This window comes from Nycticebus coucang, chromosome 10, assembly GCF_027406575.1.
Source record: "Nycticebus coucang isolate mNycCou1 chromosome 10, mNycCou1.pri, whole genome shotgun sequence".
NCBI classification, from domain to species: domain Eukaryota; kingdom Metazoa; phylum Chordata; class Mammalia; order Primates; family Lorisidae; genus Nycticebus; species Nycticebus coucang.
In genome coordinates, this window is record NC_069789.1 from 33,448,816 (window position 1) to 33,463,590 (window position 14,775).

The following is a 14,775-nucleotide window of genomic DNA, read 5'->3' on the forward strand; positions in this document are numbered from 1 at the left end:
AGCTCTGTACCATGGATTTTCTCTGTGGCTCCCGTTGCTCCAAACACAGTGCTGGTCACCTCTCCCCAGCAGCCTCATACTCACGTGTGTCTCTGTCTTGCCTCTTGTTGCCCCGTTGTCTTCCTGGGGAACTGTTGTTCCTTCTCATGGAGCGCCAGCTCAGATACCACTCCCTTCTAGAGACCACCCTTTATTCTATATTATCCTGACATTCTTTATTCATCATACTTTCTGGATTCCAGGACATGTTGCTCCTTCCTCTGTTGAGGGCTGATACCCATCTCTCACTGTGGTCCCCTGCTGTACTGACCGTACCTTCCCCGTCTCTTGACACAGTGTCTTGAAGAGAGCAGTTGCTTACCAATGTTTGCAAAATGCAGAAGTGAAGCTGTTCTTAATGGTAGAAAGGCATTGCCCTGTCTGCCTGGAGTGAGCATTGTATTTGGTGTTGCACTTTCGCTCTTTGAGAAAACGTGGAGTAGTCATGGTGCTGTTTGCCCTTGGAAGTGCCCACTCTTCTTCCACTGTACTGTGTCAGGTGGAACCTAGTTTTGCCACTTTTGTTTGGTGATTATGAGGATTTGGGTCAGATTTGGGGATAAGAATTTAGTAGAAGTCATGGTATAAATTAAAGAAGCCAGTCATTAAATTTGACAAGGCTGGTCTTGGTCCTGAAATGTCATTTCAAAGCTTTAAAGTTCTTCTCTACAGTTTTCAGTGTGGCAGAATTCTTGTAGAAGCCTCAGAAATTTGAGTGATCTAAATCAAACCTTGTGAGGTCATTCTCACCAGCTTCTGCCCATCATGAGCTTTATAACTGGCAACAACAACAGCATTTGTGATTGTTCACATGATCATCATCTGTGTCAGCTGTTACACTGGAGGCTTTCAAATTTCTTTTTTGGAGCTTTTATTAGACATTAACATTGGGGACAAGGAGAATTAGGTGTTTAACATTGGCCATGTTATGTGTATCTGTAGTTGATCATCCTCAATTTTGGCTGGGTGCTGTGTCTTGAACCTGTAGTACCAGCGCTTTGGGAAGGTGACACAGGAGGATTGCCTGAGGCCACGAGTTAAAGACCAGCCTGGGCGACATAGCAACACTCTGTCTACAAAAACTAAAAAAAAAAAAGGAAAAAAAAATTTAGTAGGATTGTGGTGGTACGTACCTGTAGTCCTAGCTGCTTAGGAGGCTAAGGCTTAGCTCAGGAGTCAAGGCTGCATTGAACTATGATCATGTCACTGCACTCCAGCCTAGATGAGAGAGTGAGAGCCCCTCTCTTAAAAAGAACGAATAACCTTAACTTTCTTCTTTCCTCCTTTAGATACCTTAACAGAGCTTGCTCTTCTTAGGGTGGGAAGTATGTAATGTGTAGAATTGGTTATGTGGGAAGCAGGCATCTTTCTCCTCCCTGACCCTCTTGTATCCCCACCTCTAATTTTTTTTTATCAATACTTAGTTGAAACTATGATAAGATTACTTAACAACTCTTTCTGGACAGTGAAGCAAAGCTTCCTTGATAACCTATTGTTGATAATTTTTGCCAAGCAGAAGAATTGTGAAAACTTTTTTTGTTTAATACTTACCTGAATGTTAAGTCACAATTTGATATGGCAGACTCCCAGGTTTAAAGCTAAAATAAGACCATCTATTAAATTGTTACCACTTAAAAAGAATTACCTTAAGCTGTAAACATAATAGGTATAATATTCAATACACAGCCATCAGTGGAGGCAAATCAGTGAAATGCTATTTGCCTAGGAGATGTTTACTTGTCCTTTAGTTCATGAGAAACTTAATCTGCCCACTTTATTTATTTATCTATTTATGTAACCATTATTAACATAGAATGTTTAGTATATGCTAGATGCTATTCTAAATGCTTTATAATATTAATCCTTTTTAAATTTTTAAAAATTTTTTTGCTTTTATTAAGTTATATACACATAGATCATGCATACATTTATGCATTTGTGGCATACAATGTGTTGTTTTTTTTTTATACAATTTGGAATGGTTACATCAAACTAATTAATATAGCTTTCACCTCATTTACTTAATTATTGTGTTAAGATATTTATGTTCTATACTTGGTAGATTTGACTTATACCCTTACAATATGTTCTGTAGGTGCGGTCCCAACATTTACCCTCCCTCTGTCAAACCTCTCCCCTCCCATCCGATCCCCCTCTACTTCTCTCCTTCATCCTGGGCTATAGTTGTGATCTATCTTTCATAGGAAAGTGTGAGTAATTATAAGTTGCTTTCATAAAAGTATTGAGTGCATAGGATACTTTTTCTTCCATTCTTGAGATACTTTCCTAAGAAGAATATGTTCCAGCTCCATCCATGTAAACATAAAAGAGGTAAAGTCTCCATCTTTTTTAAGACTGCATAGTATTCCATGGTGTGCATATACCACAATTTATTAATCCATTCGTGGATCGATGGGCCCTTGGGCTTTTTCCATGACTTAGCAATTATGAATAGGGCTGGATTAAATATTCTGATACAAATATCTTTGTTATGATGTGATTTTTGGGCTTCTGGGTATATGCCCAGTAGTGGGATTACAGGATTGAATGGCAGATCTATTTTTAGATCTCTAAGTGTTCTCCATATCTCTGTCCAAAAGGAATGTATTAATTTGCATTCCCACCAGCAATGCAAAAGTGTTCCCTTTTCTCCACATCTGCGCCAACATCTCTGGTCTTGGGATTTTGTGATATAGGCTAGTCTCACTGGAGTTAGATGATATCTCAAAGTAGTTTTGATTTGCATTTCTCTGATGATTAAAGATGATGAGCATTTTTTCATATGTCTGAAGGCCGTGCGCCTCTCTTCTTTAGAGAGTTTCTCTTCAAGTCCTTTGCCCAGCCTGCGATGGGATACCTTGTTCTTTTCTTGCTAATGCATTTGAGTTCTCTGTGGATTCTAGTTATTAAACCTTTGTCAGAGACATAACCTGCAAATACCTTTTCCCATTCTGAGGGCTGTTTGCTTGCTTTACTTACTGTGTTCTTGGCTATGCAGAAGCTTTTTAGTTTGATCAAGTCCCAATAGTGTATTTTTGAAGCTGCTTCAATTGCCTGGGGGGGTCCTTCTCATAAAAAACTCGCCCAACCCAATTTCTTCAAGGGTTTTCCCCGCACTCTCTTCTAGTATTTTTATAGTTTCATGTCTTAGGTTTAAATCTTTAATCCAGTGAGAGTCTATCTTGGTTAATGGTGAGAGGTGTGGGTCCAGTTCCAGTCTTCTACAGGTTGCGAGCCAGTTCACCCAGCACCATTTGTTAAATAGGGAATCTTTTCCCCATTGAATTTTTTTAATTGGCTTGTCAAAGATTAAATAACGGTAATTAGCTGGATTCATCTCTTGGTTCTCTATTCTGTTCCAGACGTCTACTTCTCTGTTTTTGTGCCAGTACCATACTGTTTTGATCACTGTTGATTTGTAGTATAGTCTGAGGTCTGGTAGCGTGATTCCTCCTGCTTTGTTCTTATTTTGAGTAATGTCTTGGCTATTTGAGGTTTTTTCTGATTCCATATAAAACGAAGTATTGTTTTTTCAAGATCTTTAAAGTATGACAGTGGAGCTTTAATGGGGATTGCGTTGAAATTATATATTGCTTTGGATAGTATGGACATTTTAACAATGTTGATTCTTCCCAACCATGAGCATGGTATATTTTTCCATTTCTTAACATTCTCAGCTATCTCTTTTCTTAGAGTTTCATAGTTCTGTTTATATAGATCTTTCACGTCCTTTGTTAGATAAACTCCCAAGAATTTCATCTTCTTTGGCACTACTGTGAATGGGATAGAGTCCTTAATTGTTTTTTCAACTTGACTGTTGTTCGTATATATAAAGGCTACCGATTTATGAATGTTGATTTTGTAACCTGAGACGCTGCTGTCTTCTTCGATCACTTCTAAGAGTTTTGTAGTAGAGTCCCTAGTGTTTTCCAGATATAGAATCATATCATCTGCAAAGAGCGAAGGTTGATCTCTTCTGACCTTATGTGGATACCCTTGATCGCCTTTTCTTCCCTAATTGCGGTGGCTAAAACTTCCATTACAATGTTAAAGAGCAATGGAGACAATGGGCAGCCTTGTCTGGTTCCTGATCTGAGTGGAAATGATTCCAATTTAACTCCATTCAATATGATATTGGCTGTGGGTTTGCTGTACATGGCCTGTATCAGTTTAAGAAATGTCCCTTCTATACCAGTTTTCTTAAGTGTTCTGATCATGAAGAGATGTTGGATGTTATCAAAAGCTTTTTCTGCATCGATTGAGAGAATCATATGGTCTTTGTTTTTTAATTTGTTTATGTGTTGAATTACATTTATAGATTTACGTATATTGAACCAGCCTTGAGACCCTGGGATAAAACCGACTTGGTCATGATTATGATTTGTTTGATACGTTGCTGGATTCAGTTTGTTAGGATCTTGTTGAATATTTTTGCAGCTATATTCATTAATGATATTGGTCTATAATTTTCTTTTCTTGTTGGGTCTTTTCCTGGTTTGGGGATCAGGGTGATGTTTGCTTCATAGAACGTGTTAGCGTTTTGTTCCAGAAATTTGGCAGTTTCCTTCTTGATCTCATCTCTGACCCAGCTATCATTCAGCATAAGGTTATTTAACTTCCATGTTTTTGTATGAGTATGTAGATTCCTGTTGTTACTCATCTCAAGTTTTATTCCATGATGGTCCGAGAAGATGCATGGAATAATTTCTATTCCTTTAAATTTACTGAGATTAGACATGTGACGTGATCGATTTTGGAGTAAGTTCCGTGGGCTGATGAGAAGTATGTGTATTCAGTTTTGTTGGGATAAAATGTTCTGTAGATGTCTACTAAATCTAAATGCTGGATGGTTAGATTTAAATCTAGAATTTCTTTGCTCAGCTTTTTGTTGGAGGATTGATCCAACACTGCCAAAGGAGTGTTGAAATCTCCGACGATTATGGAGCTGGAGGAAATCAAGTTGCTCATGTCTGTTAGAGTTTCTTTTATAAATTGAGGTGCATTCTGATTGGGTGCATAGATATTAATAATTGAGATCTCATCATATTGAGTATTACCCTTAACAAATATGAAGTGATCATTCTTGTCCTTCCTTACTTTTGTTGGTTTAAAGCCTATTGTATCTGCAAATAAAATTGCAACTCCTGCTTTTTTCTGGTTACCATTTGACTGAAGTGGTGACCATCCTTTCACCCTGAGTCTGTATTTGCCTTTTAAGTTAAGATGTGACTCTTGTATGCAACAAATGTCTGGCCTGAGTTTTTGTATCCAGTCAGCTAACCTATGTCTTTTTAGAGGGCAGTTTAAGCCATTCACATTAATGAAGAGTATTGATAAGTTTGGTGAAATTTTGGGTATTGAGTTTTTCGAAAGTCCAGTGGGCATTTTTAATCCTTTTTCCATTGTGGAAGTTGGAGTTTGATCAGAAGTTTCTGAGTGAGTTTACTTTTATAGTAGAGGATTGGGTTGATTATTATGGAGGACAGGTCTGAGAATATCCTGAAGAGCTGGTTTGGTTATGGCAAATTTCTTTAGCATATGAATGTCATTAAAGTATTTAATTTCTCCATCATAAATGAAACTCAGTTTAGCTGGGTACAAGATCCGGGGTTGAATGTTATTTTGCTTGAGGAGATTAAAAGTTGATGACCACCCTCTTCTGGCTTGAAAAGTTTCAGCAGAGAGATCTGCAGTCATTCTAATGTTCTTCCCTTTGAAGGTAATAGTTTTCTTTCACCTGGCCGCTTTGAGAATTTTCTCCTTCACGTTAACTTTAGTGAAGTTAATTATGATATGCCTTGGGGATTTCCTATCGGGGTTGAGATGTGCTGGGGTTCTGAAGCTATCTGCTATCTGAATTTCAGGTTCTCTAGGCATGTCTGGAAAATTCTCTTTCATAATTTCATGCAGAAGCGCCTCTGCGCCCAGTGAGGCCACTTCATCTGTTTCAGGAATTCCTATGAGTCAGATATTTGCCTTCTTTGAGTTATCCCAGAGCTCGCTGAGAGAGTGATCTATTTTTGCTCTCCATTTCTCTTCCTCTTTGAGAGTTTAGGAGCGTTCAAAGGCTTTATCTTCGATGTCGGAGATCCTTTCTTCTGCTTGGTCCATTCTGTTGCTAAGGGATTCTACTGTATTTTTCATATCTTTGAGGGCTGCAAATTCTTGCTTCAGTGTGTCTAAGTCTTTGGTGGTTTTGTCTTTAATTCGTTAAATTCTTCAGACAGCTTTTGAATTTCTCCACGAATTCCTAGTTCCATTTTGTTAATCTTGTTTGCCATCCAAATTCTGAATTCGATTTCTGACATCTCAGCCAGTTGTTTGTGAATGGGATCTGCAATTACATCTGCCGTATCTTTCCTTGGGGGGGTTGGGTTGATCTGTTCTGGTTATTCATGTTACCAGAGTTTTTCTGCTGATTCCGCCCCATGATTGTTTTACTCCCTTTGATTTCTCCCCTGGTGTTTTTTCGAGGACCTGTACAGTGCTGTGGCCTGAGAAACTGGGGCCCTGTTTGGTGTAGAGGGGCTAAGTGATTCTGTCTTGTTTTCAGCTGGTTTCTATGTGACCCTAGTGACACAGTTACTCTGGGTTGAAGTCTCAGCTGTGGAGAAACACCAGCAATTAAGTCACCCCACCCACCATAGGCAACAAATGGAGAAGGAAAATTAAAACTTCCCACAGCCACACACCCAGGGCACCACCTGGATAGTCCCCAGGTGAGTGGCTCAGTTCAAAAGGTCCAAATCAGTTGTCTCAGTCAGCAGCTGCCTCGGGTGGGAGAGTTCAAGAGGTCCCTGGGAACTGGATCACAGGGGTCTGGTGACTGCTGTAATATGGCTTGCTCCAGTGCTGCGTGGAGTCAGGAAGAGCCACCAGTAAATAGATCAGTCTGGGCAGATTTATGCCTCCTTCCCCACCTTTTAGCTCTGTCACACCCAGTCTCTGGTAGCCCCACAGGGCTGTGACCCAGTCAGTTGTCTGCAGTAAGCAGATACTCCAGGGGTTTACACCTGCCTAAGTCACAGGGTAGTCTGTGTCTGCTCGTCTAGGCCACTACTGTCTGTCTTTATCCTGCAGGGGATGGTGTGGCCTGTCAACCTCAGGCACTTGATGGAGGCTGGAGGTGTTCACTCAGTTCTAGCCCCACGCTTAGTTCATGTTACTGGGTGAACGGAACAACCGTGTGGGAGTTTGTTTCTGACCCTGCTAGATGCTTCTGCAGAGGAGAGGCTGATTTGAGTTCCCAGAACCTGTGCCTCAGGCCCTGTCTTTAGTCCTGCGGGTTTGTATTCGCAGCACGATCTGTTGTCGGCTGCAGCCTCTTTGCCTCCTTTGTCTATAGGCTTGTGATCCCCTGAGGGCCAGGTGCGTCTTAGGCTCAGTGAAGCAGTCCTCTGGATCAGTCCCACCTTAGGAGTTTCCTGGCTCTGTGGGTGTGTTTTCTAGTCCCCGTGTTCCACGCAGGTCAGTGCCGCCCCAGGCAAACCCTTTACTCACGGTACCTGTTTTTCAGTCTCAGGTCTGTTCCATGGTGGTTGCCATCTGAGAAGATGCTCGGCCTCATCTGGTTGCCCAGGAAGATAGTAGGAAAGGCTATGGTATATCTGGGTGTGGGCCTTGTTATTGCTGAAGACGGCTGTTGCTCTGCACCTCGGGGCACCACCGCTCCAGTGTAATTCCCTCTTAGCTGGCTGTCGTCTTTTCGCTCCTTTGCTACAGAGTCAGCACTGGCCAGCTGCAGTCCAGGTCATGTCTGCAACTCTTGAGAGTTCACCCAAGAATCTGGACTCCTGGGGGGGCAGGTCTCCAGATCACGGAGTGAGAGTGGAGGGGAGTGTTAGGAGCTCAGAGTTGCAGGTCATAACACCAAGCTCATTGAGACCAAATGAACAAATAAACAGATACAAAGGTTACCAGGCACATGGGCCCATAGATACAGAGACAGACGGAAACACATAGACATACAGGTAACACCACGACAACAGCAATATAAGAACAACTGCAATAAAAATAGTGATAATCGTAAAATAATTGAAAGAATGGAAAAAAAAGAGAGAAAAAGTGGTGTTATTAGGAATGTTAAATGAGAAGAAAGAAGAAATTAAAATGAGAAGGCATAGAAATAAAAAATATATTTATATAAAAAGTTATAATAAAAAATTATCGAAATCTCCTCTAAGAAAATGGTGAGGAAAAAACAGACAAAAACAAAAAAAACATGAAAACCAAAAAAAAATAAAATTAAAAAGGCACCAACTACAAAAATGTTCTTGCGTGTAGAAATATACCTATATATATCTATATGTCTGCTGTAGGGCTCAACTTTCGTAGGAATATATTCATACTGCAGTATACTTTCTGGACTCCTGGTGGCGCTGTGAGTAGTTCCGAGGCTTATACCTGATTTACAGTTTATACTGTTACCATGGTAACCACCTTCCATGGCCGATCGCCATTTTGGAATTTCTGCAAAAGTTTGTTGCCTAAGAATTGTGTAACCTCGGGTGTTCTTTTCCAGACAGCACTTGCAACCGACCTTCCCACTAGGTGCAGGAGTCCATGCTTCTCAGGTCTTTCCTCTCTGTTCCCAGGTTCTCCTGCAAACTGGCGACTACAATCTGCTGTAGGGGGAGTGGTGCTGAGTTCGCTCAGTTGTTGGTGGGCTTGGGTTTTATCTGCTGTAGCTGGCTCCCGGGGCTGAAGCCAAGTTCATGGCCTCAGCAGCTAAAGCTGGGTCCGCACTTCAGTAGCTTCCTGGCTTTAGCCGCCAAAGCCAGGTCCGCGGCTGCAAGCCGGGTCCCGGAGTTGGAGCGTTCTGGGGACTTATTCTGGGTTTTACGGTTCAGAGTTTCTCTTTTGGATTGGTGCCCGCCAGTTCCCCGTGCAGCCTAAACCGCCAGCCCCCTCCAACACCTGGGGAAAGGTGCCCGCCCTTTTGGGTAGTTCAAAATGTCTGTTTCCCGGGCAGGATCCCTTCCCTTCAATTGTCCAACAGTTTGCCCAGCTCCCCGTGGTTTTGAGTGGCTCTCCTTTCAGATGCCTCCCTCAGTTCAGGAATAATTGTTTGTCAATCGGGTTTTGTCAGCATTTACAAGCTGCTGACCTCTGTAGGTGAGGGGCCTGCTGGCTGGCACGGCGAGCAGGGAAGAATCTCTACAACACAGTCTGTGATTTTTAATTACTCCTCATATATAGCAATCCACCAGTTCGCTGGGCGTTTCCAGCTGTCTGTCCACTCCAATAATCCACACACAGGGAAGGTCCAGACCGCCTTTCCTCTCACCTGGTGGCTTGGGAGAGGTGGGCTACACATCCGTCCTGTCTGCCATCATGCTCCACACCCTGACATTTTCATGTTTCTGAGAACAGTTTTTTGTAATATTCATTAAGGAGTTTTTAAATTTCTGAGTCTGTTGTTATTTTCATCTTTGGGGATCAGTTCTTTGTCATTTCTGAGTGATGAAATTAGGGATTTTGCTCTTTTATTCCTAGTTAGGTTAGCCAAAGGTTTATCTATTTTATTGACCTTTTCTTTTTTTATCTCTCTTTTGTTTTTTTTTTTTTTTAGAGACAGAGTCTCAGTTTGTCACCCACAGTAGAGTGCGATGTTATCACAACTCAGAGTAACCTCCAGTTCTTGGGCTTAGGCGATTCTCTTGCCTCAGCCTCTGGAGTAGCTGGGACTACAGGTGCTCGCCATAACGCCCAGCTATATTTTTGTTGTTGTTGCAGTTTAGCAGGGGCTGGGTTCGAACCTGCCACCCTCGGTATATGGGGCCGGCGCCCTTCCCACTGATTCACAGGTGCTGCCCTTTATTGACCTTTTCGAAAAAGCAACTTTTTGATTTATTGATCTGTTGTATAATGCTTTTGTTTTCAATTTCATTTAATTCTGCTCTAATTTTGGTTATTTCTTTTCTTCCGCTGAGTTTGGGGTTGGAGTGTTCTTCCTTTTTCAGTTGGTTGAGATGTCCTATTAAGTTATTGCCTTCCTTTCTTTCCATTCTCTTGAGGAAGGCTTGCAGTGCTATAAATTTCCCTCTTAGGACTGCCTTTTCTGTATTCCACAGGTTCTGATAATTCATGTTTTCATTATCGTTTTGTTCCAAAAATTGGATAATTTCCTTCTTACTCTCATCTATGACCCAGCTATCATTCAGCGTAAGGTTATTTAGTTTCCATGTCTTGTGTGAGTTTGCAGATTCCTGTTGTTAACTGAGTTCAACTTTTATTCCATGATGGTCTGAGAAGATACAAGGAATAATTTCTATTATTTTAAATTTGCTGAAGTTAGACTTGTGACCAAAGATGTGATCAATTTTGGAGGATGTTCCATGGGCTGATGAGAAAAATGTGTATTCAGTTTGGTTAGGATGAATTATTTTGTAGATGTCTGTTAAATCCAATTGTTGAATTGTTAATTATAGGTCTAAAACTTCTTTGCTTAGTTTCATATTGGAGGATCTATTGAACACTGCCAAAGGCGTGTTAAAATCTCTGACTATTATGATGCTGGAGGAAATCAAGTTGCTCATGTCTGTTAGGGTCTCTTATAAATTGAGGAACATTCTGGTTGGGTGCATAAACGTTAATAATTGAAATCTCATCATGTTGAGTGTTTCCCTTAACAAATATGAAGGGACCATCCTTAGCTTTTCTTACTTTTGTTGGTTTAAAACCTATTGTATCTGCGAGTAAAACTGAAACACCTGCTTTTTTATGATTTCCATTTGCCTGAATTATAGATGACCATCCCTTCATCTTGAGTCTGTATTTATCCTTTAAGGTAAGATGAGATTCTTGTATGCAGCAGATATCTGGCTTGAGTTTTTATATCCAGTCAGCTGACCTGTGTCTCTTTAGAGGACAATTTAAGCCATTCACATTAATTGAGAGAATTGATAAGCCTGGTACTATTTTAGGTTTCGAGTTTTTCAAAAGTCCAGTGGACCTTTTTAATCCTTTCACCATTGTGGAAGTTGGAATTTGATCAAATGTTTCTGGGTGTGTTTACATTGGTGGTAGAGCATTGTGCTGGTCATTGTGGAGGATGGGTCTGAGAATATTCTGGAGAACTGGTTTAGTTATGGTTTAGTTATTGCTTCAACATGTGAATGTCATTAAAGTATTTAATTTCTCTGTCATAAATGAAACTCAGTTTAGCTGGATACGGGATCCTTGAGGTTAAAATGGTTTTGTTTTAGGAGGTTAAAGGAGATGGTCAATGACCATCCTCTTCTGGCTTGAAAAGTCTATGCAGAGAGATTTGCAGTCATTCTAATATTCTTCCCCTTGTTGGCTGCTTGCAGACTTTTCTCCTTCATATTAACTTTGACAAAGTTAATTACAATGTGTGTGGGAGATTCTTTGGGTTGAGTCATGCTGGCATTCTGAAACTGTCTGCTATCTGAATTTCAGAATCTCTTGCCATGTTTGAGAAGTTCTCCTTGATTACCTGAAACTGTCTGCTATCTGAATTTCAGAATCTCTTGCCATGTTTGAGAAGTTCTCCTCGATTATCTCTTCAAGTAGAGCATCTGGTCCTCAAACTTTTTAAACAGGGGTCCAATTCCCTGTCCCTCAGACTGTTGGAGGGCTGGACCATAGTTTAAAAAAAAACAAAAAACTATGAACAAATTCCTATGCACACTGCACATGTCTTATTTTGAAGTAAAAAAACAAAGCGGGAACAAATACAATCACACTGCCTCATGTGACCTGCCGTAGTTTGATGACCCCCGATCTAGACATTTTGAAACAATCTTGTCGCCTTTAGGAATGCCTATATGGCAAATGTTTGCTTTCTTGGAGTTGTTCCATAGCTCTCTGAGAGAATGATCCATTTTTTGCTCTCCTCTTCTCTTCCTATTTGAGCGTTTGGGATCATTCAAAAGCTTTGTCTTTAATGTCAGAAATCCTTTCTTCTGCCTGGTCCATTCTGTTACTGAGTGATTCTACTGTATTTCTCATATCTTGGAGGGCTGCAAATTCTTTTCTTAATGTGTCAAAATCTTTGGTGATTTTGTCTTTGAATTCTTGAGATAACTTTTGAATTTTTCCTAGAATTTCTAGTTCCAGCTTTAGTTCTAATCTGTTAGTATTATTTGCCATCCAAATTCTAAACTTGATTTCTGACACCTCAGCCACGTGTTTATGAATGGGATCTTCTGATGTGTACACCTTGTCGTTCTTTGGGGGAGTTGATCTTCTCTGATTATTCATGTTGTTGGAGTTTTTCCGCTAATTCCGCCCCATGATTATTTTTCACCATTTGGCTAGATGAGCAGGTAAGGTGAAATTGAATTGGGGGCTCTTGGAGTAGGGATGAACCAGCTGTTTGCCAGAGAACTGGGACTGGTGACTGCAGCTTTTCCCCTATAGCTTTGTAAAGAACCCATACAGTACTACAGCCTGTGACTCTGGAAACCTGCTTGGTGTGGTGGGGCTTGGTGACTCTGTCTTGTATTCAGCTGGTATCTGTCCAATCCTAATGAATCAGTGACTCTGGGTTGAAGTCTCAGTTTTGGAGAATACAAGCAACTAAGACAGCCTTCCCCTCACAGGCAACAAGTGGAAGAGGAAAATCAAACCTTCCCACTACAACACAACCAGGGAACCACCTTGGAGGATCCTTGGGTGATTGGCCCAGGTCAAGAGTTCCAAACCAATTGACCCAGTCAGCACCAACTCTCAAGTAGGAGAGTTCAGTAGGTCTCTAGCAATTAGATGGCAGGAGTATACTGGCAGCTCAGGTGTGGCTCACTCGGGTGCTCCGTGGAATCAGAAAGGCCTGCCAGCAAATGAGTTAGTTGCAGGGAGGTTAATGCCTCCTTCCCCACCTTGCTCCTCCGTCACACCCAGTCACTGGTAACCATGCAGGGCTTTGACCCAGTTTCCTCCAATGAGCACCAGGGGTTTGCGCTTGCCAGAGTTACAGGGAGATCAATATCTCATCGGCCAGGCCACCACACTCTGCTGCCAGCCAGGAGGGGGAGCTGAAGCCTGACTACCTCAGGTGCTCAATGGAAGCTGGGGAATGTCACTCAGTTCCAGCCCTGCCCTGGGCTGATATTGTTGGCATTTATATTCTTGCAGAATTTGCATTTCTGTCTGGTTGTGTTCACTGTGGGCCAGGTGCATTTTGAGTTCACAGAAGCTGAGACTCAGCCCCACCCTTTGCCGCCTCGCAAATTCTCAAAGAGCTGGCATCTCTGTCACCGCTGCAGTCTTTGTTGGGGTGGGCATGATTAGAGCTCACAAAGGGCTCTCAGTTCCTGCCCCACCTTGGGCTGATGTTGCTGCCACGCACCCTCTTGTCCCACCTATGCCTCACTGGGGACTGGGTGTGTCTTGGGCTCACAAAAGCAACAATTCTGACTCAGCTCTGCCTTGGGGGTATGCTTTGTGTGCACGTATTCTAGTCTCAGTTTCCTCCAAGCCCTGCCTGGGCAGGAATCGCTGCAGGCCTACCCTTGGCTCACAGGGCCTGTGTTTCGGTCCCAGATCTACTGTACCTGTGGCTGTCCCTGGAGTAGAGGCCCAGCTCCCTCTGGTTGCTAAGAAAGATGGAAAGCGTTTCTCCAAAATGCCACCGGGGTGTGAGCCCTATTGTTCCTGCAGGTGCCCGCGCCGCTACCATGCTCTGCTGCAGGGCCCTGTTTCTCCCTTACCCACTTTGCTCCCTCATGCCACAGTCTCCTCTTTGCTCGAGTGCTGCTGATTCAACACAGACTTGTAGCAGCCCATACCTTGCCTGTACCTCTTGGGAAATTGTCCAAGAGTCTGGACTCTGCGGGGGACTGGCTTCCAGACCTCGGGGTGGGAGTGGAGAGGAGTGCTGGGAGTTCAGAATTGTGGGTAGAGTATATGTTCAGTTTTATGCCTTGTGGGAGAGTGCCATGACACACTAATGGCCCCTCTCTGGGGAAGGAGATCCGGTTTTTAGCAGGTCTCTCCCATGGGATAAAATAGGAAGAGATCTTAACTCTGCTCGCTTCTTTGTGGAAAGTACACTGTGAGCTGTTCTCATGGGGGAGGGGACTCCCAACCTCTTGGCCCTGGGTTATTCTTGCGGAATTTGCATTTCTGTCTGGCTGTGTTCACTGTGGGCCAGGCACGTTTTGAGTTCACAGAAGCTATGACTCAGCCCTATTGTTTGTTTCCTTGGGGTTGCAGCTTGCCTCAGCAGGAGTAATGTGTACTCTTCAATCTGATCTCTTGGCTCAGCTCCAAACCATCAGCTTACTTGATAAGCTTCTGTCCATTAACTCTCCTTCTTGATGGGAGCCTCTGTGGAAAACTGGCTCCAGTCAGCCATCTTGCCTCTCCCTTCCTGGTGTTATAATATTAATCCTTATAATGATTCTGTGAAGTTGATACTATGGTGATCTCTGTTTGAAAGATGGAGAAACCAGAGCACAGAGATGTTGAATGATTCTCCAGGATTTGAACCCAGGTGCTCTAGCTCCAGAGTGCCTGCTATAATTTCAGTGCTACTTTTTACTGAAGTTCGTGAATTAGGAATCCAAAGTCCAATGCTAAAAAAAGCAGGTAGGCAAACACAAAACACATTAATTTTTTTGTATCAAAATTTATAATCAAGATTTTATATGAAATAGTTATAGAATTTTAGAACTGATCTTAGAAATAAATGTAAAGCTGTCTGTAATTGATATATTAGCATAATTTATAATGTGTTGTTTCATGGTATTCAGGTTGAATGTGAAGATACTT

At 42.0% G+C, this 14,775-nt stretch overlaps 1 protein-coding gene across 5 annotated transcripts in view; it reads left to right on the forward strand.

Annotated features, from left to right (window-relative positions):
* COG2 (component of oligomeric golgi complex 2) overlaps nucleotides 1–14,775 on the forward strand; it is a 67,841-nt gene that overhangs the window by 28,827 nt on the left and 24,239 nt on the right. The window lies entirely within an intron of this gene.